Here is a 6000-nt window from a genome sequence, read left to right on the forward strand (position 1 = left end):
ACACACACCGCAGAACAGTAGCTATTTAACAGTGCACAGCAACCCTGCTTGAGTGGAACCAACCAAACCAAACCATGTCCACATCCACATTAAGGTTAGGTTCAAGTCTGAGGTTCTGGTTCAAGGTTGAATCAGGTCAAGATGTGGTTTCTATTCAAAGGTACCAAAATCCAGAAACTGCTTTCACAAGATTTCTACCATATTGAATGGTGAAAACATCACAGGTTGCTGATCCCTGGTATATTTCTTTTACAAACAAATACGATTTCCAATCCCCACCTCCCATTTGAGTTGCAACTCCCACCACACACACACACACACACACTCTCTCTCTCTCTCTCTCTCTCTCTCTTAAAACAATCTTGCTGTGGAGCATGCCACAGTGCTTGTCTCCATACTACTGCTTAGCAACACTGCTTAGCAACAGGAGTCTCAACAACCCAGTTTGATGGTGGATTGGAGTGACTTGCACTGAGACATCCAGAAGTGGTTATTTGCATCAGAAGATATTAATGTCCATTCCAATTAGGAGCAACAATTCATCTACTGGTTTATTTATTAAGATGGTTTAGAGGGGAGAAAGAAAACGGTTCTGCTTTCAGTGGGAGGGAGGTGTCCACAGAGATCTAAGAATGAGGCAGTCACTGCACTGTGACCATTTATAAAAGGAAGAAAGAGGAAGAGTAACTGTAGCAGAAATACATTAAAATACATGACAATGGTCAAGCAAAATTGCAGCCAGTATGTAAGGGATTAAGACAATTTTAATTTAATTTGTACTGTTATTGAAGTTAATGCCATTGACAGGCATCAGAGTGATAATCCTTGAGACTGGAATCTGCTATTTATTGACAAACACAGCAGAAACTGCACTGAATGCCCCACTCATGTTCTGTAGGCTTGATCCAGAGGGACCTTTGTGGGCATGGAGAGCAGAGTATAGTCTCACTACCTATTTAGTTCTCATCTGCTCTGCTAAGAGAAGCAATTAATGCCAATTGCCTTGGTGGGTTTGTGACTTGGGCACTGTCCACTACGAATTGGTCTGAGACTCACCAACTCATTTCACAGAGGCCACCAAACAGAAATGATCTGGTCACTACCGTCTTGGTCTGGATTTGAAAGGCATCATATTACACTACCTCAATGAAAGGTATAATACTGCCCTACCAGCAGCCTGCATCATCCAGTGACTTATAAAATTTAGCATCTGGGAGAGTGCTCTAAGTTTCATAGCAAGAAGCCCTGCTAATTGGCTCAACCATGAAAGTCACCAGACCAGAAGACCCTTTTGCTAAAATGAAACTCTTCAATGTGAAATGTCTCTCTTAGGCACCTCTATAGGAACATGTTGCTGCAGAGCTAGTCTATATATTTTATTCTAAATGTGTTTTCTATGAAAAAAATCATGCAGGAAATGTCTATTTTTGATTTTAAAAAACCAGTGAGTTTTCATTAAAAAAAAAATCTGAAAATCCCAGAACTGAAACATTTTCGGTTTTCAATTTTTCAGTAATACTTGGTGTGCTGGTTCACTCCATATTCTTTATGAAAATAGGTTTATAATATGAATATGACATAACTGAGATGTATTTTATGCAAGATGGGTCTTGTAAGATATCATTGGAAAAGTTATAATTTACTGAATGTGATTATCCAATTTGTATGCCTGCATCATTTCTGTATCTGAAGTTAGGAATATTGATTATGTATCTGGATTTCAACTATGCTACTTTGGGTGACGCCCACTGCTAACACGTCAGGTACAACAATGGAAAAGCCAGACAGGGCTGTTGACCCGTCAGTGAGAACAATGGACTATGAAAAGGCTTGGCCTTCCTGCAGATGCTCCATACTGCCACTGACTCATGGACACTATGATACTACAGAGTCAGGTGGTCTTGACACCTGATACTAAACATTACCTGGGACTTCTTGTAACTTTCCATTGGAAGGGAAGGAGAGGGTCAAGTTTGGAGAACAAAAGGTTCCCACCTTATGTAAATCCTATTTAAGGGTGAGGAGGAAGGCAAATGGGGCCCCTCCTCTCCATGGCCTGTCTGCCCAAGAGGAACGACTGCTAAAGCCATCTGAAGAGAAGGCAGTGGGGAGTTCAGTCTGAAAAGAAATATAACTGGAACTCTGAACCACAGAAACTTTGCAACCTGCCTAAAATAACATTTAGGGTAAGAAATTACATTGTGTAACATGTTCCTTAAGTATATTGAGTTTAGTTTGTGCATTTTGTTTTATTTGCTCAGTAAAATTCACCTTTTGTAGTTAATAAATTTATTTCTTGTTTATAATATAACCCAGTTTATGTAATGTCTAACTCGGGGAGGGGACAAGAAATTGTGTATATCTCCCTCCACATTCCACCTTGAGGGAGGGGGCAAATTTCATAAAACATTTGGGTTTGTACCCCTTAGAGGGAGTGGGCACTAAAGTGTTGGGGCAAGCCCCTAAGACTGAGGGTATGTCTACACTACAGGATTATTCCGATTTTACATAAACCGATTTTGTAAAACAGATTGTATAAAATTGAGTGCCTGCGGCCACACAAAGCACAATAATTCAGCAGTGTGCGTCCATGTACCAAGGCTAGCATCGATTTCTGGAGCATTGCACTGTGGGTAACTATCCCGTAGCTATCCCATAGTTCCTGCAGTCTCCCCTGCCCATTGGAATTCTGGGTTGAGATCTCAATGCATGATGGTGCAAAAACAGTGTCGTGGGTGATTTTGGGTAAATGTCGTCACTCAATCCTTCCTCTGTGAAAGCAACAGCAGACAATCATTTTGCGCCCTTTTTCCCTGGATTGCCTTGGCAGACACCATAGCATGGCAACCATAGGCCCGTTTTGCCTTTTCACGTATGTGTACTGGATTGCTGCGTGATAGAGACGGTACTGTGGCGTGCTACACAGAAGCATTCTCGTGATTGCGTACTGGATTGCTGAGAGACGGTACGCAGGGTGCTATCACAGAAGCATTGTCTTGCCTTTGTAAGGTAGCAGAGATGTCATCAATCATTCTGTACTATCTGCTGTGCCATATGTACAATTGGCATATGAGATAATGACAGTTATCAGAAGTTGTCTCTTACCGTCTGCTGCTATCATGGGTGCTCCTTGGCCTCCCCCGGCCCATCACCGGGCGCAAAATTCCTGGAATGACCGTGCTTCTGGTCAGGGCGCAAAGACAAACGGAATGTCCAGGGTTTTCCTTCCTGTATGTTTTATCTAAAATAGAGTCAGTCCTGCCTAGAATATGGGCAAGTGTACTAGAGACCAGTGTATCAGACAGCCAGCCGCTCCATGTCAGATCCTGCAGAAATGATGAGCTGCAATTGCCTATCTAGGGGTGCCCTGCAACAACCCCACCTGTTGCTTCCTTTCTCCCCCAACCTCCTGAGGTACGGCAGTGTCCCCCCATTTTTTGTGATGATAATAAAGATGCAGGAATGAAGAAACACTGACTTTTTAGTGAGATAAAATGAGGGGGGAGGCAGCTCCCAGCTGCTATGATAGTTCAGGCGACATTAAACGGAGGCGGAGAGAGGAGCCCAGCCCTCCCGCTGCTATGATCGTCCAGGCAGTACAGAATCCTTTCTTAGACATAAAAGGCGGGGTGGGGGCTGATGGAGCTCAGCCCCCAGTTGCTTGATAGGACAGTTTAACCAGCCGTTCTTACCATCTGCCAGAATGAACCGGGAGTCAATTCCTATTTTTACTCAGTGGATCCCCGGGCCGACCTCTCGAGGCCACCAATGAGCACTCACGGATGAATTTGATTTCGACGAATCGGCTATTCAGCTCATTTTATAACTGTACCGTCTGCCACCAGGGGAAGGAAAGGGGAAGGATGCTGCTGTTCAGTGCCGCAGCACCACGTCTACCAGCAGCATGCAGTAGACATACGGTGACACTGAAAAAAGTCATGAAACAATTTTTTCCCCTTTTCTTTCATGGGGGGGAAGCGGGGTAAATTGACAAGATTATACCTGAACCACCCAGACAACATGTTTGACCCTACAGGCATTGGGAGCTCAGACAAGAAATGCAAATGCTTTTTGGAGACTGCAGGGCTGTGGGCTAGCTGGAGCCTCAGCCCCCCCTCCCTCCCCCACAAGCGTCCATTTGAGTCTTTGGCTTTCCGTTACGCTTATCACACAGCACTGTGCGTGGGCTCTGTCTATCGTGGCCTGGAGATTTTTTTCAAATGCTTTGGCTTTCGTCTTCTATAGCAGAGCTGCGATAGAACAGATTTGTCTCCCCATACAGCATCAGATCCAGTATCTCCCGTACGATCCATGCTGGAGCTCTTTTTGGATTTGGGACTGCATCACCACCCGTGCTGATCAGAGCTCCACGCTGGCAAACAGGAAATGCAATTCAAAAGTTTGCGGGGCTTTTCCTGTCTACCTGGCCAGTGCATCCGAGTTCAGATTGCTTTCCAAAGCGGTCACAGCGGTGCACTGTGGGATACTGCCCGGAGGCCAATACAGTCGATTTGCGGCCACACTAACCCTAATCCGACATGGCAATACCGATTTCAGCGCTTCGCCTCTCGTCGGAGAGGCATACAGAAACTGGTTTAAAAAACCCTTAAGGAACCTCGTGGTGTGGACAGGTGCAGGGTTAAATCGGTTTAACGCTGCTAAATTCGGTTTAAACGTGTAGTGTAGACCAGGCCTGAATCTTTCTAGAGCGGATCTCTGTGTCTCTGTGCAGCTGAGTGTGGCACTGCCTGTGTGCTTGGCTTGAAGAGGCTTGTGAGCCTAAGCCAGCAAGGGCAGGTAAAGGGGACCCAGGCTAGCAGAATAGGCTGACTCAGTGGCATCCCAGCATATCAGGTGACAATCCAAAGGGCCCAGACCCATCACACTTGGAAACATTTGAAGAAATTTTATAACAAAATTTTTTTTTCACTGAAATCTTTCATAGGAACAAAGAAGATTTTCTGACCAGCTCTAGCTGGTGCCCTTAAGGAATCCGGGAGAGGGGGCCTTTCCCATTTTGCCTTGTTTGAAAACTACATCCTACAATCACTTCAAGCTCTATTAATAATAAATAATTTGCTCTGCAGCAGGCCTTTGTATCTGTACTTATCATAGCATTTTACCAAGCAGAGTATCATTATCCCAATTTCACATGGAAAGCAAGACACAGAGGGGCAGTGACCTGCCCACAGTGACACAGTAGGTCAGTTGAAGGAGCTGGAAACAGAAGCCAAGTTTCTGCACTAACCCATGTTGCCACTGAAAAGCCAAGTGCTCTAACATGCCTATTTTGGCCAGATATGGTACAAACTATTAAAGCAGGTGATGGTGTGAGGGTGGGAACAAGCACATTTGCTGTCTCTAAGCCATGGAAGATATGACATAGAAGAGGTAGGATATGTCGCTCATGGGAAGTGCGAGGATGTTCTAAGCACAGGAAGTAGAATGAAAAAGGGTACGAAGTTAAGACTGGGAGGAGCAAACTAAAGGACCATTAAGCTGAAAGGAACAGTAAACAGTGCACAGGTCCTGTTTGGATGTAGGAGGAAACTACAGTATGTCTGAAACATAGAAAAGGGAAGAGCTTTGTAGAGCCTCAAAAATATGAGGAGCTTGAACTAGCTGCACCAAAGGAGAGGCAGTCTCTGAAGAGATTTCAGGGGAGAGTGACATGACTGGAGCAGGAAATTTTAGCTTTTGGTGCTTTAAACAGACTAGAGAGGGAAGAGGAGGGAGGCAGGAGAGGAGCAGATTACAGGAGTGAAGATAAGAGATGATCAAGACAACAGTTTGGTGCAGTTGTTCTTCCACACACCTTTTCAGGGATCTGATAGCTGAGTGGGTGTTCCAAGAATGAGCAGGCATCCATTAACTGCGTGTCTGGATTTCTGCCTCATGATGAGAGCTGTGATATTAAAAACCAGCACAGTTCGTGCAATGACACCACACTGGTCCCTTCTCCCTTGTGCTGAGGGTCACCTAACACCACAGTGTAATAAG

The sequence above is a fragment of the Chelonoidis abingdonii genome, chromosome 4 (assembly GCF_003597395.2).
Source record: "Chelonoidis abingdonii isolate Lonesome George chromosome 4, CheloAbing_2.0, whole genome shotgun sequence".
Lineage (NCBI taxonomy): Eukaryota > Metazoa > Chordata > Testudines > Testudinidae > Chelonoidis > Chelonoidis abingdonii.